The sequence below is a fragment of the Spermophilus citellus genome, assembly GCF_964194105.1.
Source record: "Spermophilus citellus genome assembly, chromosome: 1".
Lineage (NCBI taxonomy): Eukaryota > Metazoa > Chordata > Mammalia > Rodentia > Sciuridae > Spermophilus > Spermophilus citellus.
Window position 1 is genome coordinate 110,766,001 of NC_138182.1, and position 27,005 is coordinate 110,793,005.

Genomic DNA, 27,005 nt, shown 5'->3' on the forward strand with positions numbered 1-27,005 from the left:
GGGAGAGGTGGAGACTTTATGGAGGAACTCAGCTGACCCTCCCACACTGCACAGGAAACAGATATTAATAACTAGCCCCCAAAATAAATTTATCCAATTACATACTTTTGTCCAAAGTCAGCACATTCCTTAGTTGCACAATTTGCCTCATACATTCAAATATTATTCTCCTTTTTAAAGCAATAGTCAAATAGTTCTACAAATCCTGTTGCAAAAAAAGTGGTCCAAGTAATCCTCAGCTCCTTTTTCCTGCTCCCTGAGAGGTAGCTATTTCTAACTCTTTTAACTGAATTGTTTATATTTACTTTTATATCTCTACATAATGTTTCATGTTGCTACTTCTTGATTTTTTTAAGCATTGTATGTTGATTTTACACCATAAAAGATGGTTGGGTATAAGCATGTGTGTGTACACACACACACACACACAACCCCACCACACATCTGTACTTCCCAGTACATTATAATTTTGGTAAGAGCAATAACCAATGTTTATATTTTATGACTAATAACTTCTTCACAACTCAGCCATGTGAGTACCATACTCATCTTTCCTTTCCTGAACAAATTTTTTTATTTTCCCTGGAGTTAAAAAAAAACACACACACCTTTTTCACATCCTTAGTTTTCTATGTATTTATCATATTAATTTGCTAGGGCTGTCATGACAAAATAACACAAACTGTACTTGAAACAACAGAAATTTATGTCTTATAATTCTGGAGCCTAAAAGTCTGAAATTAAGTTGTTGGCGGGGCCTTGCTCCCTCTGAAGGCTCTTCCTTGCCTCTTCCTATCTTTGATTGTTTGGCAGCAATATCTGGCAGTTCTTGACTTGTAGCTGCATCACTGCAGAATCTGCCTCTATTGTCACATGGCTCTCTCTACGTGTGTCCCTGCATCTTGGCATTGCTTTCTCTTCCCTGTGTGCCTCTGTTCCTGTGTCTCTTCTATGTCAGCCATCATGTATTAAGAGCCTATTCTACTCTTACATGACCTCATCTTCATTTACATCTTAATTTTACCTACAAAACCCTATTTCCAGGGAGGTCATATTCTTCAGTTCCCAGGATTTAGACTTAAACATATCTTAGGGCACGGGGGAGTACAATTCTATCCCAAGATTTATTTCCACTAGTTTATCCCCAACTCTGCCCACTTGACTAAATCTCCTCTGAGTCTATTCAAACATTATCTGAGTTCTCTCATCCTTCATCATTTGTGTTGATCTCAATTGGACTTTCCCTTTATGACTGACAACATCTTCAGCCCACATCCTTTCAAGTTCTACTGGAAAAACAGGGCACTGGTTTGTTGGTTGGTTTGTTTGTTTTCTTTCAGAGATCTCACTGGCTCTACAGGATCAGATGTCCATCTCCAACTACTCAGTAGAGGCAGGAGAACTCTATGTGCCCACTGATGGTAAGCCTGGGTCTCATGAACCACCCCTAGAGTTGGATATGGGGCCAGCTTTATTACACTGAAATGATCCGAGCAATGGGAAGAAGTGATTCACAAAGGGCACATGGATGCTGAGCATCAAAGCATGAATGAATGCAGTGACCTGTTAGAAAGCACTTGGTGAAGGCTGGGGTTATAGCTCAGTGGTAGAGCGCTCGTCTAGCACATGTGAGGCCCTGGGGTCGGTCCTCAGCACCACATAAAAATAAATAAATAAAACAAAGGTATTGTACAATTTTTTAGGTACAGCTAAAAAAATAAATATTAAAACAAAGCACTTGGCGAGGGGTCATTGCTCACCCCCTCACTCCCTCCTCTCCATCACGACAAGCTCAGAACACAGACTTTGTCCCTCTAGGGAATTTCATGATAATCTGCTTACTCCAGGAAGATTGAGAAGACAGAAAAGACAGTCAATAAAAATATATTCAGATCTACATTTTATCCTTTTTCTGTTTTTATAGGGATTGGTTTGGAAATAACTGAGAGAAAAATACATGTCTCTTTAATACATTTTTATATTCTAAAGTGTTTGGGAGAGGGTATGATCCTGAAGAGAAGATGTCACACAAATGGAAGGAAATATTCTCTGGTTGAATCCCCATGATATAAAATAGAATGATGCAGAAGATAAAAATTCCAACCAGGCAAGCAATAACCATCCTGTTGATGAACATGTTCTCCTGCTGAGATGCCACAAGAAGTTTTCTTCAAACGAGTTTTCACACTACAGTCTAGTTGTCCAACATCATCTATTCCCATCTGTGAAGAGTTTGGGGAAGTTTTCTGCTCTGCCTGACAGCATCTGCCTCTGGAAGGAGTTCAGAAATATTGAACTTTTACTTTCCTTTTTATCCATTTTCCTATTAATTTTTACTACTTTTGACAAAAGTTTTCTATTTTTCTAAACTACAGATTACACATGTTAACCATCACCTGATTCACTGAAACTGGTGAGTCTAAGAAGTAGCCATCATTTCTGGTCAAGAGAGCCTCAGTCAAGGAAAAAGAAAAAAAAAAAAGATCTAAAGACATAAGACTTAAGACAACAAAGTCAAAAAGGAAAATGGGGGGAAAGGAGAGATAATGGAGTCAGAAGGAAACTATGAAGAGAATGAAAAGAATAAAACAGAAAATCAAAAGAATAGGAGTGGAGGGAATTGTAACAGAGGGGGAAGGCCCTAACCTGGGCCAGGAGACTTGCTCTATGGATCAGCTGCTTCATTACATGTTGTCTAGCCTCTGGGCCTCAATTTCCCCCTGGGCAGGGTGACCAAACATATCTCTTCAGTCCCTTCATTTCTAACGTGCCACCATCCTGATTCCTCCTTAGCAGCTGGGAACAGGTACCGTTCTCTCACACAATGAGAGCCCACCTGAAGAGTCGTCACCTGTGCAGGGATGACTATCAGAGAGCTCATTATAGGAGCTGGTTTTAAATGCTGCCTTTGCCAATAAAACCTCTTCAATATCCTGGGATCAGAGGGAGGATCCCTGGTGGGGTGGCAGCTAAGTGCTAGATGTAAAGCTGCCAAACCATCAGGCCCAAGGGAGGCACTCTAAGAAGAGCATTTCCTAAAAACTCAGCATTTAAAGTGACACATCTTGACATCCCATTCCCAGAATCCATCACCTCATCTCCTATGGGGTTTTAATGGTTTAAAAAACAATGAGCTCCCTATTCCAGGTGATGTTAGCAAAAAGTCTATTTCCCAAACCAATGGCCTCAACCAACTACGTGAAGGCGGTAGAGGTAGGCTCTCTTATGTTTTATTCACTATTCTATATGGTGTTGCTCTACATGTAAGCTGAGATTTTTAGAGTGTGATTAGTATTAAGAAATCTGAGCCAGCAGTGATTTTTCAACCTTAAAACATTCAAATCACCTACAGAGATTTGTTTTGTTTTGTTCATTTGCAGTACTGGGGATTGAGCCCAGAGGAGCTCTAACACTTCACTGCATCCTCAATCCTTTTTTTTTTTTTTTTTCATTCTGAGACAGGGTCTCACTGAGTTGCCCAATTGGCCTCAGATTTGCCATCTTCCTGCTTTGACCTCTGGAGAAGCTGGGATTACAGATGTACACCACAGCACCTGGCTGGAGTTATTATTTTTTAATACAAATGTCTAGACTAGACCCCTTCCCTCAAAATCTACGTTTAACTGATCTGATGGGAGACCCAGACCACGATCTTTTTTTAGCCACCCCCAGGTGATTCTAATCTGAGGCCAGAGTGAGAGCCACTGGGCCCAAGGACTGCAGAGTTCTGATGGGCTTGGACAGCTTCAAACACACCTGCTTTGCATTCCCAATTTTGCAAATCAAGAATTCTCAACAGAAGGGAAGTTTTACCCACAACAGCAGGGGATGTTGTATGTTTTGGTCTGGCCTCTCTCCCCTATAGGATGCCCTGAACAAGAAGGGTACCACCAGGTACCTTGCTGAACTGGTGCCCTTTTAAACTGTGGGCTTACATAACCATATCAGTCCTACACTAATAATCTAAGAGCTTCATCCAAGGAAATGTATTTCAGGGCCAAGATCTCCTGGTTCTATAACATATTCATCAGCAAAGCCACATCTTGGGGTAGTAGAGAAAATAGTCAATGCCCATATGTTCCTGAATATTAAACTTTCTCCAGCATTCCCCAAAATCTGTCTCTCTGTGGAGCTTAAAAGAACTGTGTCCATTTCTACTGAGCATCATCTCACAGTTTTTTGTGGATTTTAAAATAAATTATCTGACTTCTGTGATATCAATTTTCACTTTTTGAAATTTGGCAATAATTCCTCACTATAATCTACCACATACTTAGTCCTTGCAATGCATCGGGCATGGTAATGGGCACTATGGTCTCTATTATGTCTAGCCCACAGGACACCCCTATAGAACAGGCACAATTTTCCCCAGTTTACAGATGAGAGACGTCATAGCTAGTAAGTGTGAGAGTTCAGTCTCAAATCCAGATCTGTGTGGCTCCAAAAACAACCGCCTTTCCACAATACCGCCCACAGAATTTTTATTAGAAGGTTCATAACTATGACAAAAAATAAAGGTAAATATTTGTTTAACAATGAGTAGAATCACCCCACTGCTTCATCTACCTGAGCTATGGGAAGATATTCCTAAGTCTCAGCTTTCATACTCAACCACATCAAAGTCATTAGAGCGTCCAAATCCATTGAGAATGGAAATTATGATTAATTTGTAGAGTGTGTTATAAAATCACTTCTAAAAATGTCATACAGTCAGGTCCTATAGACACTCATTGTGGCTGGTAGAGGGAGATCCAGAGACAGGTAGACATCTTTTTGAGTACAGAAGGAAAAAGTCTAACAAGTTCTTATGCAGGTCAGGCTCCTTGAGAGACAAAGGGGAGCAGATATCAGGATATTTATTCAACCATATTCAACACACACACAAGCTCAGTGCCTGTTCTTGCAAATCTTCCTGTCCAATGGTGGGAAGGCTGTTACTAAACAAATAAGCCCACAAACAGGATTATGTGAAAAGTGCTAGAAGGAAGAGCAATTTTTTTTAAAAAAGGTTCTTTGCATGTAACAGGACCCCTGGCCTAACTGGGACAAGGAGGAGTCATACACAGTGAAGAAAATGCTCACTGAGGAATTTTTATTTTCCCAGTAAGAGTTTATTGTTCTCAAATTAGCTGATGATACCATTCCATTCTTGGTTGTGTAACAATGATGGCTAAAAATGATCTATTCTGCAACCTGTATCTTCAAAGCCATCATCCATGCTAACTAGATGCTGACATGAGCCATTAAGGTTGTCAGCACCTCCTGATTTCTCCTAGCCTTCTTCTCTTCCCAGTTTTGAAACTCTAGGACCTAGGCCGAACAGCATGGGCCCCTCCCTTTTTCTGCCCCTACCGTTCAGGTCTTCCCCACTCTATACCCAGCCTGACACCTAGATGCCCCTGGGCTAACAATGATTCTCCTATCTTTATTTTATTTATTTTTATGTGGTGCTGGGGATCGAACCCAGTGCCTCACACATGCTAGGCAAACACTCTATCATTGAGCCACAACCCTGGCCCTACTGATTCTCCTATCTTTAAAGACAAGTGAATTAGGGTTCTTGCCAGCGTTTTTGGAACAAAGAAAGTTTCCCCCAGATCTCTACAAGCTGAGTGGATTGACTATGTGATTTATGTTTGATCAGCTACATTCACCCAGAACTATCTTACCTAAGACAGGAAAAGCAGCACCCTAGTGTACAAACCTTCACTCAGCAGGCATACAAAAGTTGGCAGGGAGAGGCCAGGTGCAGTAGTACACACCTGTAATTCCAGCAACTCGACAGGTTAAGGCAGGAGGATCAGAAGCTTGAGGCCAGCCTTAGCCACTTAGCAAGGCTCTAGGCAACTTAGTGAGACCTGTTTCAAAATGAAATATACAAAGGGCTGGGGATGTAGCTTAGTGGTAAAGTGCCCCTGGGTTGAATCCCCAGTACCAAATGGAAAAAAAAAAATTGTAGGAGAGTTATAGTTTGAATACGTAGATCCCAGAGTTGGCTGTTCTCACAGAGACACCGTGGAATTAAAGAAGGGCTGTCCCTGACTTCCCAGCTATTAGTAGGCAGCAGCCGCCTCACCATGGCTTCCAGAGTCAGGAAAGGCTATTATCTACCTCGTGGATTTAGTGAAGCAAATAGAAGTTTGATTTCTTTTCAGATAAAAGAGATGATGCAAATGAGAATTTTATCTTGCATGGAGGAGTGACAAAGTAGGAGAATGAATCCTACTTGATTACAATCTTCCATCATTCTGATTTTATAATTACTGAATGGAATCAATCAGCTTTCAATTGTTACCTTGGTGAAAGATTAAAACATCATTACTTGTCCTACATATTTCACACTTTAGCAAATTTTAATAAACTGAATGCATGAGAAATGGTTATATTATCTTTCATGATATTGGGATGCTAATGACATTTCTATTGATTTTAATTCACATTTGTTGGTCAGAATGAGTCAGATTCCAGTGAGGCATGGCATCCTATAATCAACACTAACAAATGAAGACCACCAAACACTGAAATGGCCCAAATGAAATCATTAATCAGAAATATCATAAAATGATTGCCAAAAAACAAGGGAGGTCTTATCTTCCTAATGAACATCTTTTATAGTATATTGGTTCATTTGTAACGTGCACATTGGTGATTTCTCTATTAAATATTTTTAAATGAGTAAGTAAAAAAGCTTTTGGAGAAGGCACAATTGGAAGCACAGTTCATTAATGGAGGGGATCCTTTTAAAGAGAAAAATGACCCCTGAAGATCACAAAGTCCAAATGACTATTCCTTAAAACCATTTGAATCTGAAAAAATTCTAGCCCAGTATCAAAAAAGACCACATAAAGTGATCACTTAACATAGTTAAGAATATGTATCAAGGGTGCAGGGGTCTAATTATGAGACCCTATATGGCCCTAACTACAAGGTTAGACATCATGTCATAGAGCGACTTTGACTACTTCACTTCTTTGCCTCCATTCTCTCATCTATCAAATAGGGGTGTCATAAGAGTGCCCACTTCAGAGTGCTGTTCTCAAATGAAATGTGATCATGTTTCAGCATTCTCATCAAACTGCGTTTCCATGGCTAAAAACAGCATTAAATTTTATACGTGTAAAGATTTTGGTCTGATTCTCCCAGATTCTTTGTTTAAATTTTCTCCATACTTATTCTCTCTCCTGCTAGTATGTTGGACCATACTTCTTTGGGGGGCTGATCAAGTCTGGGAGGGCCTGGTATCTGGAGTTCAGACTTGCAGGAGGTAAATGAAAGTGAAGAGAAGACAAGAATAGACTATTAAACACTATGAGGTGAACCTTTCCCCTCAAAGCTCCAATCTTGAATAGACCTATAAAAATCATGATAAATGTCCTCTGTAGGATTCAATTTCTTGTAAAAGGTAGAAAAGGCAGTGTTTTTTGCTCGAAGGATGTAGAAGATAAAACATAGATGCACTGGAAACTATGAGACACTAGGGATACCAGCTTTATAAAAGCAAGGAATGCTAAGCATTTGAAGGAAGGTGCTGGGTAGGTCTGAGTGGAGCTTGCTTGACATCCAAGAGACAGAAGATTAAGGGATAAGAACAGGAGTCCCAAGTGACACCATGGGATTGTCAACATAAAATCAACCCCTCAAAAGCCCCATTTTCTCAATTTGGATTCATCAGACTTCCTTCCCATTTGGGTTTTGGGAGAACCACATGACATCAATTCTCCATATTATCCTTTGAGTTCTACTTAAATGCATTCTACCAAACATTTTAATCAATATTTTCTTATGCCATGTCTCCCTTTAAGATTATTTGAAATGTTAAAATAATCTAATATTGAGGGTTTTTTTAAATTATATAAGTCTTTCATGCCTTTCCACAATGATGACGTTACCAATTATTGTTTATGAAGTGCTCACTGTGAATCAGGCATTATGCTACTTGCTCCTCATGCATTAGTATATTTAACGCTCACAAATCAGAGGATGTAAATTCTATTAGAAATGAGGGAACTGAAGTCAAGAGAAGTCATTTGTCCAAGGTCATAAAGTTAGTAGTGAAACCAGAATTAGTTCATTCTTTCAGCAACTCTGTATTAGGAATATACATATATGTATTTATATATAATGTGGTTCATATGTATATAAAATAAGCCACATATTTTATAAAATCTAGATGAAAGAAAATAGAGATTATAATTATATTTTTAAGTATATCTATTCACAAGAACTGTGAAAGCAAGTCAAGAACAAACACAAATAAATAGAGAACCTCATTTCAAAAACCTTGGTGCAGTTTTTAAAACTAGCCACAACCATACCTTCCATCCTACGTGTACTCACGTGATTTTCATTGTGTTCCCAAGGTAAGGTGGTCTACTTTGCCGCTCTGGAATCTGGGAGGGTTTAAGTTTCTGGTGGAAGTGACACTATGTATTTCAAGAAGAGATCATGAAAGGTTCACAGTTTCTGTCAAGTTCTCACAGGCCGCTGCCCTTGGACCCAGCTACTGTATACTATGGGAAGCCCAACTATCAAGAGGCCAGTACTAGAAATTCCAGCTGACATCCCCAGCTGAGGTTTCAGCCAATAGTGAGCATTGACCTATAGATACAGCAGTGAAAGAGCCTTTGGGTGGTTTCAGACCCCAGCAATCAAGTTGACCCCCATTTTCAAGTCTTCCCAACAGAGGTTCCAGACATCATGGAGCAAAGATAAGATGTACTCATTGTGTTGAGTATACCTTTTCTGAATTCCTGACCCATGATATCCATGAGCAAGAATAAATGGTTGCTGTTTGACACCAAGGGTGATATGTTAAATAGCAATAGCTGCTGGAACAATGTTCAACATCAAGCACCAAAGCATACAAACTTAAAATTGCAGTAACCTAGAATGTCATATTCACCTTTTCCTCAGCTTGATAGTTGGGCTTCCCCACAGCATGAAGGCACAAGAGGATAGGACTAGAAATCAGGAAATCTTTGTCTTCATGTCAACTTAGAAAAGAGCTGCGTCACCTTGGTCACTTTGGGTTTTGGGAGAACCACAAAGTCTCTTGGCCTCCATTTTCTCACACGTAAAATGAAGTTTATGCCTAACCTTCTGAGTTCTTATGAAAATCAACCAATATATGTGTGTAAGAAAAGATTTGGTCAGAATACAAACCAAAAAATGTCATTCGTCTATCTTCTTATTTTGCCAATTGCATTAGTTTGCTAGAGCTTTACAACAAAGTATCACAAACTGATGCTCCAAACACAAAAATTTATCACCTCACAGTTCTGGTGAATAGAAGTCCAAGACCAGAAGTCCAAGATCAAAATTTCAGCAGGACTGGTACCCTCTGAGGGCTGTGTGAAACAAACTGTTCTATGCCTTTCTCTTCTTCCAGTGATTTGCTGGCCATCTTTTGCACTCCTTGACTAGTAGAAACATCACTGCAATCTCTGCCCTAATACATGGCATTCTCCCTGGGTGTATACCTATGTCCAAACTTGAAACTTGAAACTTAATGCAAATTCACGGAAAATAAATTCATGTCCAAATTTCCCTTTGTTATGAGGACACCCGCCATATTGGGTTTGAGTCCACTCTAACAACCTCATTTTGATGTGATTACCTCTATAAAGATTCTAGCTCCAGAAAAGGTTACATTCTGAAGCACTAGAAATTAGGAATTCATATGAAAGGGGTAAGGAGATGTTATACAATTCACTCCATAACATCAATAAAAACATGATGATCCAAAAAAGGTAGTGAGGTCATTTAGGGAGAGCAGGACATAAATCCAGCAGACAATGACAGAATGCTTGATGCATAGAAAGAAATGTGCAAAACACTTCTTTTGAAATCCCAGATTAAGTGACTGGCTGGATCACTTTTTGAACCTCAAGTTCGGCCCAGATTCATAAATCCTGGAAGAAAATCCAAGCTAATTTTGGAGTTTCTGACAAGCTCCAGAGGCTGAGTGGATCAGACAGAATTTCACTTGGTATTTAGGCTTATTGAGTCTAACTTGAAACTTAATGCAAATTCATGGAAAACAAACTCCTTACAAATTGAATAGAAGTTAATACAAAGGGCCCCTGGGCCATCTGGAATGCATGTGCTGAAGGTTGAGGTTTTCCCATCTCAGTAACACAGAGGGCGGGGAAAGCGAGGCTGGCTAGGTCTCACCATCACTACCTCTGCAGCATAGTGCATCAGCAACTCCTATGACTCTGAACAATTTCAAATAGTGTGGAACACAAAGTAATGATAATGATGAAATTTCACTTTACAAGCAAGATTTAAAACAACATTAATCTCCCTAAATGTAAAACTTTGTCAAGATTTACAAAATTTTTAAGGTGGGCCAACTGAGATGCTCATTAACTGTATTTTTGCTAATACAGTCAGAAAGTGTTTCTCTAACTGGTTAACAGAAATACTTGCCACCTTCAATGAGCAGGCCCTATAGTGCATGGGCATCCAAACTTTGGCCAGTGGTCTTAGGGGGCCATTGTGTTGTAATTGTAACTATGACAGTTACTAAGAATTAAAATATTTTGAGTAGTCTATAATAGTGTCATCTAGAAGTTCATGTAAGTGATGCCCATACTGCCGAAAAAAACACACTAGAAAATCAACAGCTTGGAACTGGAAGTTCAGTGTGATAAAGTTATGAGGAAGGCTAGGTACGGATCTTGATATGTTCTGGTGTTAAATTAGGAGACAGCGCTGTGTAAAAGATGCAAGACTGAGAAAACAAAAGGCAGGTAAAGCAAAACTATGCCCATAGGTGTGGGGTTTTGCCCTTTAAGAATATATCATCTCTTCACACTTATTCCTGTAGGAAAACTAACTTGCTATACACTTATTTCTTTGGAAAATTAACTTTAAATTGTGCAAGACCTGAATTATGCAAGGTCTTCTGGAATACATCTGTTGAATAAAAGGTCACAACCCTGTATTTTTTAATAGCTTTATTGAAATATAATTTACATACCATAAGATTCACTCCTTCTAAATGTACAGTTCAACAATTTTTAATTCGTTTACTACATTGTGTAAATAACTAGCTTTACAGAATTTTAGCATTCCAATAAGATCTCTAGTGCCCATTTATAATTAATACCCAAGCCCACCTCTGGCTCCTGGCAACCACTGGACATCATTTAGCTTTTTGTCTCAGATTTGCCTTTTTTGAACATTTCATACAAATAGAATCATGTAATAAAGATATGTCTTTTATAATCTGGCTTATTTCACTTAGCATGATATGTTTGGGGTTTATACATGTTGCAGCATATATCTGTGTCTCTTCCTTTGTATTACTAAATAGAATTTTATCATATGGATCCTATGGCAGTTTCTAGACTTGGAATTTCAATGAACCAGAGGCATAACCACTTCTTACTACACGTGCCAGGTGTGACTATGAATATGTGTGGTAGATGGTCCCAAATATGGACACCATCAATTCCTCCCCTTCCTGTATATACTCCTTGTAATGAGAGATGAAGTCTATTTCTCCTCCTCTAGAATCTAGGCTGGTCCAGATTCTAGGGTCCAATAGGATGGAGTAGCAATGATATTCTAGGACTTCTAAGCCCAGATCTTAAAAGAATTGGCAGTTTCTACTTCCCCTCTGGGAAGCCAACTTGCATTTTGCAAAAAGGCTAGGGCTAGATTACTGAATGATGAGATGTCACAAGGAGAAAGCCCTGGACAATGAGAGGTGATCTTGGATGTTCCATCTCCAGTCAAGCTCCCAGCTAAACACAGCTGCATAAGTGACCATAGCTCTTGCACAATTTAAAGTCAATTATGAAAAATAATAAATTATTCTTGTTTCCAGTCAGGCAGTTGGGACTAGTTTGTTATGCAGCAGTAGGGTAACCAAAAAACACCATCATTTAACCAAGTCTTTCTTTTCCCTTGTTGATCTTACTGGGATTGGATTTTTTTGTTTTCTTGTTGTTTTTGAGTTTTTACAGTTGTATTCTAGTCTATACAGATTCCCATTGGTCCATGACTTTAACATCACTTTCTTGGCTGTTTGTGTTATATTGAAGAGTTTTATATCAGTGAACCTGCTTCCTGATATTTATATGATGAAATTTGAGTCAATACTTTTTTAAATGCTCTGAAGAGAATTACCTGGAAATCTTTGTAAAAATGGATGCTCCATCTTCCCTCTATTCACTCACCATGGTAGATAAGGAATCAGTATCCAGCTGCTCCCCCAATGGTGTACAAGTTAATTTAATAATCACACCAGGAAAGCAATTTCAATAACTCAATTAGGTATTTCCTGAATTTTGATTAAAGGAAAATCACATGCTAACCTCTGTGCATAAGGATAAAAAAACTGTCAAAATATAATCCTTATCCTCAAAAAGTTTAGAATTTGTCTGCAAAAAATAAATAAATAAATAAGAATGGCAATAGAAGAATAACATTCCATCAGCCCTTCCTCCATATTACACAACTCTAGGGGACAGGGTTCACAAAGAAAATAATGGAAATGGTGCCTCCTGGGAGGTATTTAATGGACTGCATTCAATAGTAAAGATAATAAGGGCTATGACTATATCTGCAGATAATATGTCCTTCAAAACTTGGAACTTTGTCATTCATCTTTGTCAATCCACAGTCTCTGGCCCAGCACCTGGTACAATACAGATGTGCAATAAGGCTAGTTCAGTGGCCATGATTGAATTAACATGTTTACTATGGGCTTTGGTGGTCAAGGAAGGCTTCAGGTTTCATCAAGAAAAGGAGATTGAAATTGGACCTTGGGGAAAGGGGTGCAGTGAGAGAAGCAGTGTAAAAGCTAAATAGGCCTAATTGAGTATCTTTTCCTTTCAATTAAGAAAAAATCCTCAACATAAAGGTGAATGTGCAACTGTTCAAGATTCATGCTTATTATAACTTATGAGCCTTGAAAATCATTCTACTCAATTCCCATGTTCTGCATGCAACTCAGACAAGATAAAGAGAAAGAAGGTGAGTGCCTCCTTACCACCACCCTGTACTTCAGGGTCTGACTCCTACCTTGAGAGACTTAGTGCTCTGGAATCACAGAGCAAGGGAGCCCAAAGATCTACATACAACTCTTTCAGTTAGAGTGATAAAGACTACAGAGCCCTGATTTCAGGCTGTGTCCCCATCACACTGTATTTCTGCTGCGTTTGAAAAAAGCAGGAATGAGGATCCCCAAAGATCAAGCTACTCCTGATTCCCCGTCTTCTATGTTTGCAGAGTCTGTACAGGGCTTCAGGGAACAGAGTAGCCATGCGAAGTCTGAAGAGGACTAATGTTTGAAGCAACCATCACTCAAAAATGATCCCACAGGGCCTGTGCAGGCTCTGGCTCACAGGCTCACATGAAGGGGTCCTGTGGGCCTGTGGCTCAGGGCGTGGGGCCTGGAGCCCACAGCCATGGAAATCCAGTTATCAAAGTTGACTCCAGAAGAAAGAACCTGACAAACCAGTAACAATGGAAGAAATTGGGAAAGTGGCCAAAAAGCTATCATCTCTTACACCACCAGGCTCCGCTAGTGTCACAGGCTTAAAAATTTCCTTCATGAAGAAGAAAGACCTTAAGCAACATGATGGATTCAGAAGCTCATGATAAGAGGCCACCAATCCTTACATCTTCAAAACAAGACATCTCACCGCACATTACAAATGTTGGTGAGATGAAGCATTGCTTGTGTGGCTGCTGCGCAGCTTTCAACAACATAGCCATCACATTTTTCATTCTGAAGATCTTTTTTCCACAGCAGCTCTATGGAATCAAAACCTGGGATGCAGTGCTTCAGTTGAGGAGGGATGGATTTAGAAAGTTATATAATGGAATCCCTCCACCATTAATGCAGAAAACTACCAACCTGGCACTTACATTTGGTCTGAATGAGGATTTGTCTTGCCTTGTCCTTTTAAAAGCATGTCAATATCCTGAGTTTGCAATCTGTGGTGTGGCAGCAGTATTTGCAGGGACAACAGAAGCTATTTTCACTCCATTGGAAAGAGTTCAGACATTGCTTCAAGATCACAAGCATCATGACAAGTTCAGAATCACTTATCAGGCTTTCAGAGCACTGAAATACCATGGATTTGGAGAGTATTATCAAGGTTTGGCGCCCATTCTTTTTCGAAATTGATTCAACAACGTCCTTTTCTTTGGTCTTCGCGGTCCCATTAAGGAGCACCTGTCTACTGCAATGACTCACAGTGCTCATTTGGTCAATGATTTTGTCTGAGGGGGTCTACTGGGTGCCATGTTGAGATTCTTGTTTTTTCCAATTAATGTAAAAACTCATATACAGTCTCAGATTGGTAGAGAATTTCAGTCTTTCCCTAAGATTTTCAAAACAATCTACCTGGAACAGAACAGAAAACTGAAATCTTTTTAGAAGGGCCCATTTGAATTACCATCCATCTCTCATCTCTTGGGGGATAATCAATGCTACTTATGAGTTCTTGTTAAAGGTTATACGAGAAAAGTCATTGGCGAAGTGTCATATATTAACTAAATTGACCTAAGAACGTAGTTTGGTCTAATTCCTAATTGGCTCAGATATAAGTTGGTCACTAAGTCCAGGCTGGATGAATTAGGGGCAAAGTTAATTTCCTTAAGCCTCAACAACAAAAATAAAAACAACAAAAAGTTTTAGCAGGAATATTTTTTTAAAAAATGATCACATAACTTAAGTTGGCACCCGACACTCAACGACAAAGCATAAAGTACCATGCTGGTTTGAGAGGCTTCTCAGGCACAAGTCAGAAGAAATTCAAGCTGGCAGAAAACATGTTAATTAAAATGTGAAGTATGTCCCACTACACAAGCTCTCCACACCAGCAGGGTGACATGGACTGTTACCAAGTCCTAACTGTAGGGCAGGGGAAGATTCAAAGACAGTGAATCCTCCAACTTGGTGTGTAGAACCTTCCTACAAAACCAACAAGCTCCCATGAAAGAAAAACAAGTATGATTTTCCAGCACTTCAAGATAAAGTACAACTCAGCCATGGATGACATTTCATGCCAGGGGTCAGTTTCGACTGTTAGTGAGAATATTTACAATGGGTGGTAGAAAATCATTTGAGCACTTCACAAATGGAGGAAGGAACCTGCCTACTGTCCCCAACCAATGAGACCCAGCCTTTGGTATTGTAAATAAATATTTAAGGCAAAGCTTTTGTATCAGTCAAGTACCGAGATGGTAAAAAGGACTCCAACAAAAGGAGATGAAATGCAAAAAGGAAATAAGCATGTGTGTTGAGCCCCTTCTGTGGACTTTCTTTCAGATTGGCCCTTTCTGGGGTCACACATACTCTTTTCCACCTACAAGAAATTTCTGCCCCAATGTTGCAGATACAGATCTGCCCATGACTCTGAGTAAGGTGAAAGTTTCATTCTCCAGCTAGCTCTAGAAGGAACAAAGCTGTTATTGCGATCTTCATCAGTCTGATTTCATGTTTTATTGCCTGGCAAAGAGGGATGCTACCTATGCACCTTCCAAATCCCCAGAACGGTCTCCTCACCCTCCTTGCCTGTTGAGGAAGAATCTGTCTTTGTTCCATCTAGTTCTGGGAAACTGTTGTAATGATCTTGGTGCAGAGGAGCTCAAAAGAGGTCAAATTAATTTGCATGAGAAAGGGCATGGAGCTCATCTTGAAAGAATATAATAGATCTGGAAGGCGAGAAGAGAAATCAAATAGTGGCATTTACAGAAAAGAAGCTGCAGAGACATGAGGAGCAGCTGAGGTGATGAGGGGACTTTGGGAAGAGAGATCTATAAAGATTACGTCAGGTGGCACAGTTACCCTTTTTGCTCCGACCTCCAGAGGCGTCAATCTCTACTAGCACACATAGTTTTTCAAGGTGAGTATAGGATTAGCCATTCTTCTGAATGTGACCCTATGCTAAACTGGCCTTTAGGCAGCCCAGTTTCATTCAGGCTAGAAGACATAGAGATTGACTAAACAGCGCAAGGAAAATATTGCCCAACATGCTTTGTGGAACACTAGTGCCCAATTGGAGATTCACAACGAGTATTACTAACATGCTAGTCGAGGTTCTAGAAAAATTGTCAGCAAAAGAGCCTATATGAGGGGCTGGGGATGTGGCTCAAGCGGTAGCGCGCTCTCCTGGCATGCGTGCGACCCGGGTTCGATCCTCAGTACCACATACAAACAAAGATGTTGTGTCCGCCGAGAACTAAAAAATAAATATTAAAAAATTCTCTCTGTCTCTCTCTCTCTCTCTTTAAAAAAAAAAAAAAAGAACCTATGTGACTTGAATCAAGCTTCTTCTAAATTTAATTTACCACAAAACTCTTCATGTAAGACACTTTGAGAACCCTGGCACAAAGGATAAAACAGTGAGACCCAAAGTTATTACTTGGTAATATGGGGAGAAAGAGGACACTGCAAATTATTGCCAGAAAATATCGCGGTATTCATATCTCTGAAACTGTTGTAACTGCAGCTTTAGTTAAAAGTTAACTGTTTTTACTTGAACTTGAACCAGGAAGAACTCCTATCATTGAAGGAATTTGGAGAAGAGAGGGAGAAAGTGAGGAGGTGAGGAGAAATCGTCTGTGGTGGCCACACAGAGCAGGAAAATTATTTCACAGGAAAAAAAAAAGTATCAAAAAGCTAGATACACAGGACCACTTACTGCAAAGATAAGAAGCTTTGCACAACCCAGACTAGTAGTAGCTGTACATTAGAGGGAAGCCTTCCTGAGGTCAGTAGAGAAAACACAACACTTACAAACTACATATGCAAAGATTAAAATTTACTAGTTAGGCCCCGGAAGCAAGAAAAGGCTAAGTCAGGGGCAAGGCAATTCCTACAGAAGGGAATCCAGACCAGACCAGAGCTAGTCACACTAATGTGATCCCTAATTCCTCAATGAAGTGGCACTGGAAAATGGTATAAACAGCAAGGCTGAACTTCTCGTAACTTCTCGTAACTTCATAAAGTCCTCAGTTAAATAAATCCACTAGTTGAAAATATGAACACATAAGTAACTTTAAAAGGAACTTAAAGTACAATTAAGGTTGTGGTTCTTAAAATGGCACCTGGCTCAGAAGTTTTTATTCAGTGAGTTCTACAAAAATCAGGTAGAGCTAGGGATGTAGCTTAGTGATACAGTATGTGTTCAAGTACTAGTGAGGCCCTGGGCTTGATCCCAGTACTACAAAAATAAAAAGGCAGGTAATCTGAAGGCCACCAGTTGAGACCCACTGTCTTGGTCCAATGCTGTTTTGGTTTGGTTTGGTTTGGGGCTTTTTCGTTGGTTTGTTTTTGTTTTGTTTTGTGTTTTGTTTTTGTTTTGTTTTGTTGATACTGGGGATTGAAGCCAGGAGTGCTTAACCACTGAGTCACATTCCCTGCCCTTTTTAAATATTTTATTTAGAGACAGGGTCTCACTGATTTACTTAGGGCCTCACTAGGGTTCCTAGGCTGGCTTTGAACTCACCATCCTCCTGCATCAGCCTCTCAAGCTGTTGGGATACAGATTGTGTGCCACCATGCCCAGCACCAATGCTGTCTTACTGATCCTTCTTTTGATCTGGCTGTGTTTCACCTATTAGAAATTGAGAACTTACAACTCTAAACAAAGAAAACAAGTAGTTAAGGCAGCATCATGGAGAGTAGTAATATGCAAAGTGTAGTTTTGAAGTCTTTGTCACATGTGTTCAAACACTTTACTTGCTATTTTTAAAGGTCTAGAGTGTATTCATTATGTATGTGGATTTATGTATCTCAATTTCTATTTCTAGGTTCCATTTTTTTTTGTCTCTGTCCCTAAAGTTCTTGCACATTTAACATGCAGTGGAATCTTAGATCTCCTCTGAGAAGACCATGAGATGTGGGAAGCAGATTGTCAGGTAATCAAGAAAAATGTCATCTATTATCTTCTTAGGCATTTCGTGATATGACTGGAAGCTAGAAATGAAGAGTTCTAATTCATATGTCGTTCTGTCCATCCACTGTGAGCTGCATATTTACAATAAAGTTTGGAGGAATTGATGAAACATAAGGGATATTTATTTTATTTTAAATTTATATAGCTGCATGTTGATAATCAGAAAGGATTAGAAAGACAACAAAAACCATAATAGCTATGAATGTTCTTATGACAGAATATTATGTTACAATCTTAGTGTTTCTTTGGCCCTTGGAATTTCTATTAACATGTTCAAGGTGCCCATATTTGAAATAGAAAATGATCAAATCAGTATTTTTCACTACTAATGATTTTGATAAAACTGGCTTTCAAACTCTGTACCCTTGCTCCCCAAGCATTACATTGCTATGAAAGTGTAAGTGCTTGTCTTTTTATTACAGTGTTTCCAATAGATTACGGTGTCTTAGCATATGAATTTCTTCTTTAATGAATGAGACTTTCATCAAAAGAGAGGATACTAATTCATACCACATTTCTCCCTAATCCCAAGCGACACATGTTAGGACTAAAGTGCTTATTGATTTAAATTTCATTGCCTGTTTAATAAGGAGTAGAAAATAGTCTTGGCATTGTTTTTGAAATATTGATGAAACAGAATAATGTAAGCATGAAATAGTAACATTATTGAGGTTCTATAAAAAATGTAAGGTTCCCTTAATGGAAAAGTGAATTAGAAATCATGATCATATGACTTCTACATACCTGTTTTCACCAGCATGTGAATATAACGACAAAAGGTAATATTTTATAATTGCTGTCTTATTTGAGGGAGAAAATGGCAGCATGCAGATATCAGGGCCAATTTTATTGTTTTAAGATACTTTTGTTTAAAAGAAGTAAAATATCTGTTTGTTATAGGCTTTTCTCAAAAGAAAAAAAAACAGTTTCAAAAAAACAATTATTTGCAAAAGCCATATATTATGCAGTTTCAGTAATTTATTATCATTATTATTATTATTATATTAAAATATGCATTAGTGGGAATGGCTAAAAGCTTAATAAGTGAAAACAATTCCATTTATGTGGCAAATAAATATTGTTTCCAGATTATTTCCAGATTATATGCTTCCTCTGTACTCAGTTGTTTACCCCCTAAAATCAATAAGCCCCCCACTCATGGTGTCAGAATGTAATGTTCTACTACTGTTCTATCCTTTTCCCCCATTTTAATATTATTGTTAATATCATTTTTGTTCATATTATCTTAAGAGTTGAAGATAACCAGTCTCAATTATGATTCAGGAGCTCCAATAAACCAAATCTGGTCTTCAATTCCAGGTAACCAGCCAAGTGTAGGAAGTCTCCTATTTAAATCTTGGAAAATGTACCTGAGACCAATCAAATGTGTCAGTTGGAAGTCTCACCTTGCAGCTATTGAACAGATGGGTTTAAGTGTGCAGCTCCTTGAAGCATTTTAACAAGACAATATAGTTTTGTTGTTAAAAAAAAAAAATAGTGTCTGAGCACACCCATATGCTTTTCTTCAAGAGCCCAATGAAGGTTTTGAAAAGGACCCAAATGTTTGAAAAATCCATAATGCCTAGAACTTCTTTTCGTATACTGTGTAGTTTTTCATTGCTGAGTGTCTTAGTTGTCACAGTCTGGCTGGGCACAAATCATGAGCCACTGAAGCAGGAACAAACTTTATTTTTGAGCTCCACCAAAACACTTCACACACACTCCTGGGGAATTCTCCCTAATGCCATGCCGCTCGTCCAGCAACCCGCCACTGGAAATATCTACTCCGGAAATCCCTCCTCCTGCACTTCCCCAACCAATGGGAACTCTTCGGGAATCCCAGGGAATCCCCAGGAGAACTCCAAAGTAGCCTGAGAACTCCAAAGTAGCGGCAGAGGCAGATGGTAATGCCTCACCTGTCAACCAATACTATTGGCAAAATGCCAGGGGCCATTCGGCTGTGGCTCTCAGCACTTAGTAACTTTCATGTTGTTAATACAATACCACTGATAAAGTAAAGTGTTATGATTTAAATATAGAATATTCCCCATAAGTTCATGTGCAACACTTGGTCCCTAGTTCAGCAATGTTCTGGGTTGAGGCTTTTGAGGAATGATTAAACCTACTTATGGATTAAATCATTGATGAGTTAGTTCGTAGAAAAATGGGCTATTTATATTTGGGCCCCAATCAGAGAAAGCACATCTCAGGAAGCATGCCTTAAAAGGGTATAACTTGTCCCCCATCCCTGTCTCTCTTCTCTGTTTCCTGGCTGCTATAATGTTCTGCCTCACCCTAGGCCTAAAGTAACAGGACCAGGTGACTAAGTATTAAAACCTCTGGAACAGTGATCCAAAATAAATCTTTCCTCCAGTAAGTTGTTTCTCTCAGGTATTTTGACTATCATAATAAGTTGTAAAGCCAAGAGTTTTATTTTGTTTGTCTCATAGTTCTGGTCCAAGGTTAGGGACAAGTCTAGTGATAAGCTTATAAGGACAAAAGATGTATTTTGGCTCCTAGTTTCAGAGGTTTTAGTCCATGGTTTGTTGGCTCCCTTGCTTTTAGACTTTTGGCAAAGGAAAACATTATGGCAGAGAGCACATAGTGGAGCAAAGCTACTCAGCTAGTGGCCAGCAAGCACAGAGAGAGCTCATTTTAAAAACAAAGTCCCTGTTTCAAAACCCACTAAGCTATCAATCCAAAGTGTTTAGAGCCTTCACAATTCAATCACCTCACAAAACCCAATGCTTCACTATATAAGCTTTGGGGAAAATTTTTAAGTTCCAAACCATTACAGAATATATCTGGGTAGGCAAATTAGTTGAGGTCTGAAAATCAGAAGGATTCTTAAAGATTCAGAGATATTCACATTTGAGAAGGTATCTGAAAATGGAACATGGTGTAAGAAATTTCTAGTTGCTTCTAGGAGCTGACAATAGGCCCAATTCTAAATCCAGCAAGTAAACATTGGTCTTAGTTCTGCAGAAGCAAGGATTTGAAATCTACTAATACCCATGTCAGCTTCTATGAGGACCTCTCTGCTCCAGAAAGGCACACCCCCATTTTAACACTATGAGCACAGAAGCCAGTCATAAGTGGATAACTTTTAACCCACATAACTGGCTTTAATACACATGTATTCTTTTTGAACTGCTTAATTCATAGTAAGTTGTTATATTGCAATAAAAAATTAATATTCTTTAATTCATATTATGCACATAATAAAATAGATATTTTTACTTAGCTATTGCACTCCAAAAAATAATTATATTTCAATTGAAGTGGTTAAAAGTTTTTAGAAAACATCATAGTTTTTATATCTCAATCAAAATCATTCTCAAGATTATCTGCCATATGTTTACACATTACTAATAGAGTGGACAGAGCGATAATTGAAAATTTCCTCACAAGCTCTGAAATGTACTTACTCAGTCTGAAGACTTTTGCTTTTAATTAGCTTCTTTCAAGACCTAATTCACCAGTAATTTTGAAGGTATGTTATAAAATTGATAAAGAAGGAGGAATAGAAGGATTCAGGGGAGAAAGAGAATGAAGAGGAAGGGCATTGGTTCCTTCAAGAAATGTTTAGCTCTGGTAAATCAAAACCCTCTTCTGGGTTACCTAAAAAAAATCTATTTTTTTTTTCTCAAATTCGCATGCCAACTCTAAAACCTTTTTCTCTGGTATAAATTCATTATGAAAAACAATTGAATCACAATAGCAACAACTAATCCCTCCAGCTCAACTGTCAAATTTTTTGAAGCTCTCCCAACTATTAGAGCACATATTACTAACATTAGCACTATTTGAATTTTAAGGCTCCTCAAAGTGAATTGTTATTATACTTATTGTACTTGTGATTTTGTCTATGATCCCCTGCCTCCAAAGTACTCCTTTTTTTGTATTTTTATTGTTTAACATTATACTTAAGAACTAGTCTTTGATAACTCATGACCAAATTCATAATAAAGACTGAGGCAGTCTAACATGCCTGTTACATTTCCATGGCTTGCTCTGCTCTGTAGATCCTGCTCAGAACCTTTTTGAAAGTTGATGGAAAAACATAACCAAATATTCATCCGCTTCAAAATTGATTCTCCACAAGAGACAAGCAATATATAAGTATTTTCCTTGTTCAAAGTTCAAATACAATATGAATTTTCTTGTGTCATAGAAATAGAAATATTTTATATATATTGCTTTAGATAGGAGCACAAATTATGTGTTTTTTTGTTTTTTTCATGAACTGAATTGAATTGAACCTACAGTTTTGTTTATGCTAAGCATGGACTCTACCTCTGAGCTGCTCCAGGCTATTTTTAGTTTTATGTAGTATGACTTTAAAGTTTATCTAGGTCCCACTTTTATTTTGTATTATTTTGATTTCATGAACGTCTACTGTAATTAATACTTCACAGAATGCTAAGATATTTTGCCAGGAAGGCACACAATGTCATCACATTTTGGGTAACTGACACATAAGTTATGTAAGGGTGATATTATTAATAAAAGCTTATGACCAAAGGAATGTCAAATACCTAAAACCAGTTATTTTATCACCTAATGTTTAAATTTCACTTTTAAACTTTCATATGAGGTAATCATTGTCAATGAAACTCAGAAAAAAAGAGAGGAAGAATATCAGAGTTTTGGTTCTAAGCCAGCCTCTGTTGCTTTGATCCTTAGTGTCCGAATATATAACAGGAGGAATATAGCTACAAGATTTTAAACAGTACATTCTAAATTGGAAATTTTCTGAAGCTTAAATTTTCTATATCTAGACACCTTCAAGCATCTCTGAATAATTTTATACAAATGGCAAATTCATTATATATATATTTGTTTTATTTTACTTTCCTTCAGGTTAGCGTTTTCTGTTTCCTGGTTCCTTCTAATATTGGGTCTCAATCCTCAAACTGTTTTCAATCTTTACTAGTTCCTCTTGTAGATGAATGAATCACCTCCACTTGGTGGGGACAGCCTTTTCTCTGCCAACAATACAGTTTCTCTTTGAACAACCCTTCACATTTCCCTTTCATAGAACAAGCCTTTCTCTTGCAAACCAGTCAGCAAGAGGTGACTAAATTAATCTACAGAAACAATGCTGACTGTTGAGAGCCATAACCAAGTCAAGATGGCGCCTGGCAGTTTGCCAGAAGGAGTGGTTTCAGAAGTAACACCAGCTAGCCATTATGAAGTCAAAGAACAATAAGTGCTGGCGAGGATGTGGGGAAAAGGGTACACTTGTACATTGCTGGTGGGACTTCAAATTGGTGCGGCCAATTTGGAAAGCAGTGTGGAGATTCCTGGGAAAGCTGGGAATGGAACCACCATTTGACCCAGCTATCACCCTTCTTGGACTATTCTCTGAGGACCTTAAAAGAGCCTACTATAGGGATACTGCCACATCAATGATCATAGCAGCACAATTCACCATAGCTAGACTGTGGAACCAACCTAGATGCCCTTCAATAGATGAATGGATAAAAAAAATGTGGCATTTATACACAATGGAGAATTATGCAGCACTAAAAAATGACAAAATCATGGAATTTGCAGGGAAATGGATGGCATTAGAGCAGATTATGCTAAGTGAAGCTAGCCAATCCTTAAAAAACAAATGCCAAATGTCTTCTTTGATATAAGGAGAGGAACTAAGAACAGAGCAGGGAGGAAGAGCATGAGGAAAAGATTAACATTAAACAGAGATGAGTGGTGGGAGGGAAAGGGAGAGAGAAGGGAAATTGCATGGAAATGGAAGGAGACCCTCATTGTTACACAAAATTACATATAAGAGGTTGTGAGGAGAAAGTGGGGAAAAAAACAAGGGAGAGAATTGAACAACAGCAGATGGGGTAGAGAGGGAAGATGGGAGGGGAGTGGAGGGGGGATAGTAGGGGAGAGGAAAGGTAGCAGAATACAACAGTCACTAATATGGCATTATGTAAAAATGTGGATGTGTGACCAATGTGATTCTACAATTTGTATTTGGGGTAAAAATGAGAGTTCATAACCCACTTGAATCAAATGTATGAAAGATGATATGTCATGAGCTTTGTAATGTTTTGAACAACCAATAAAAAAAAGATGATGTCAATTAAGTTAAACTGTGTATAATTATTAAGATGAAGTAACACCAGTGAGCCATTAAGATGATAGAGATTCCTTATTGGCTAATTGCTGTATCTAGATTATGTTAATTGAGTTAAGCTTTGTATAATTGTTAAGATGATGAGTATTGCTGTATCTGGATGATGTTAATTGAAATAAGCTGTGTATAAGCAGTTAAGGGTATATATACCTCTACTATCCCATAATAAAATGGCTCCTGCTGTATCAACCTTCACGAGTTGCTTGTCATCCCCAGGTTATTTTGCCCAGCTAGACTGTGGCAGCTGACAACTAGGGGAAGCTAAGAAGCTCACCTAGTATGTTTCTACTTATTGAATCCCTAGTCATATGCTTTATTAAGCTAACACTTTTTGCTCTATGTATTCCATAGATAGCCTTCCAAAAGGCCTACTGAATGTCAATATAAAAATGGATAAATAATGGAATTGTTATTATCTTTAAGTCTTTAGAAAAAATTGTCAGCAAATAATTTCATCTAATGGAGCCAGTTCACAAAAATGAGCCAGGTTCTGAATTTTGGGATGATAATGACATACTTAATGCAACTAGCTGGAACAAGGACTTATTTATATAAACTCATTTATTTCAGGTACTAGAATAGTCATAGTTTGCCAATCTACTTAGTTTAATGAGAAAAGGGTTTTTTATTTTTGTTTGTTGTTTTCTTTCTTTTTTTTAAAATCTACAATTGGTACCTAAGTGTTGTTGCTATATACATAGGGGTGCATGTATTGCTACAGTATGATGACCTGAATTCTTTGGGGTAAATACTAAGGAGTGGTATTACTGCATCATTTGGTGTTCCCAGTATTTTTAAAACTGTTCTGTTATCTCCCTAGTGTTGGTACTAATTTACATACTCACAAAAAGTACAAGAGTTCCCTTTCCCACATTCTCTCCAGCATTTATTTTTATCTGTATTCTTGATGATTATAATTCTAGTTAGAGTGAGATGAAATTTCTATGTAGTTTTGATTGGTATTTCCCTGATGGTTTAACATGTTGAACATTCTGTCATATAATTGCTGGCCATTTGAATTATTTTAAGTCTGCTTAAAATTTTTCCCATTTATTTTAATGGTTATTATTATTTGGGAAGGGGTGTAATTTTTTTTTTTAATACACTAAATGTCAGTCCTCTTTTGGAAGAGTAGCTCACAAGAATTTTTCCCACTCTATAGTTTTTCTCTTTGTGCTGTCATTTCCCTTCTTGTGCAAAAGCAATGTAGTTTAACACAAGTGATTATTGATATTATTTCTTGAGTTATAGATGTCCTAGTGAGGAAGTTTCTGCCTAGGCCTGTATGTTGGAGTGTTTGTTTCCCCTGTGTTGTATTCCAGCAGTTGCAATGAATCTAGTCTTATTCCTAGGTCTTTATCCATTTTGGGTTATGCCCATTTTGGGTTAATTTTTGTGCTGTGTGAGTGATTAGAATCTAGTTTCAACTTTTACATATAAATTAGCCAATTAATTATTCTGATCCAACAACTTCAGTGTAACTTATAATCACAGAAGAAAAAAATTCTGTTTAACACAGTATGTCTGTAAGAAAGTTGGTAAAATAGAAGCTACACACAAGGTCTTAGTTTCTATCATATTATGCCACTGAGTCTCCTTATGGTAAATCAGATCTGTTTTACTCTTCAAATAATAGAAAAGATAGAAATCTCTTAGGTCAAGTTTTGAGTATTCAATGGCAATGAGATTTTATTTTCATGTGTATTCAGTCCTCTTATCAATCCTTATAGTGATCCTTCAAAATAGGTTACCAGCATAAAAAGTGTTTTTACCATTAAACATTTAAAATTAAACACAAGAAATTAGAGTTTAAAACACACAGTGACTTTAGGAAATCATAAGCAATGTCATGCAGTTTATGTGTCTCAGTAGGCCATGATGGACATGATATAAACAGGGAGTTATAGGGAGTTAGTTTTTAAAAAATAAGAAAAGCAAAAAAAAAAAAAAAAAAAAAAAAAACCACACACACTTTATTATTTTAATATACTGATCCGGTGCCCAAAGTAAGAGCAATTGGAAATTTGAGAAATAATTTAATCAATTCAGGAAACCCTAACTGGAGTTATCTTCTATGTTAATCATGATCAGAGATGAAGTTAGAGGTTTTTCATAATATGTATTGGTTTGAAAGGCTATTATAACAATATATCATACATTGGAGGAATCAAGCAACAGAAATGTACTTTCTCACAGTTCTGGTGACTGGAAGTCACAGCCAACAGGGTTGATTTCTTCTGAGACCTCTCTGTGGCTTACAGAGGGCCTCCCACTCTGGTTTCTTCACATGGTCTTCACTGTGTACCCACCCTTGGTTTCCCTCTCTCTCTCTCTTTCTCTCTCTGTCTCTCTCTCTCTCTCTCCCTCCCTCCCTCCCTCCCTCCCTCCCTCATAAGAAGAGCACCCACCCTTTACAATTAGGGTGCATTCTACAAACCTTATTTGAACTCAACTGCTGTTTGAAGATCTTATCTCTAAATACAGTTACATTCAGAAGTATGAGGAGTTGAGACTTCAACATTAGGATTCTGAGAGGAATAATACAGTTCAACCCAGAACACAAAGTATGCGTAAGCCAATGTAGTTTATTTAGGTAATTTTTAAATATTTTTCTGTCTTATATTCTATAGCATGCTAAAAGAAATAAAACCAGACCTGAGTAAAAGATGTGGTGTGTTCAAATTGTACTAACTTTGTGCTCATTGTTACACAAAAGTACTTAATAACTCTGGTCCTTGACTATTATCGTAGATAAAAATCAACATGTCATCTTTAACTGCTGTTGAGAATCCAAACAAGATTTTTTGCCGGAAATTATACTAAAAATTAAAGTTTTCTGTAAATTGTTGGGGTGCATTTGAAATAAATCACTTGGTCAGTCTTAAAGCAAGGCATGGAACTTTATTCGCCTGCGGGTCGCAAAGGCAGCA

At 38.0% G+C, this 27,005-nt stretch overlaps 1 pseudogene across 1 annotated transcript; it reads left to right on the plus strand.

Annotated features, from left to right (window-relative positions):
• Positions 1-13,459: 13,459 nt before the first annotated feature.
• On the plus strand, positions 13,460-14,528 carry LOC308646093 (mitochondrial nicotinamide adenine dinucleotide transporter SLC25A51-like; annotated as a pseudogene). The gene has a single exon. The product of its transcript is annotated as a mitochondrial nicotinamide adenine dinucleotide transporter SLC25A51-like (transcript).
• The last annotated feature ends 12,477 nt before the right edge of the window (positions 14,529-27,005 follow it).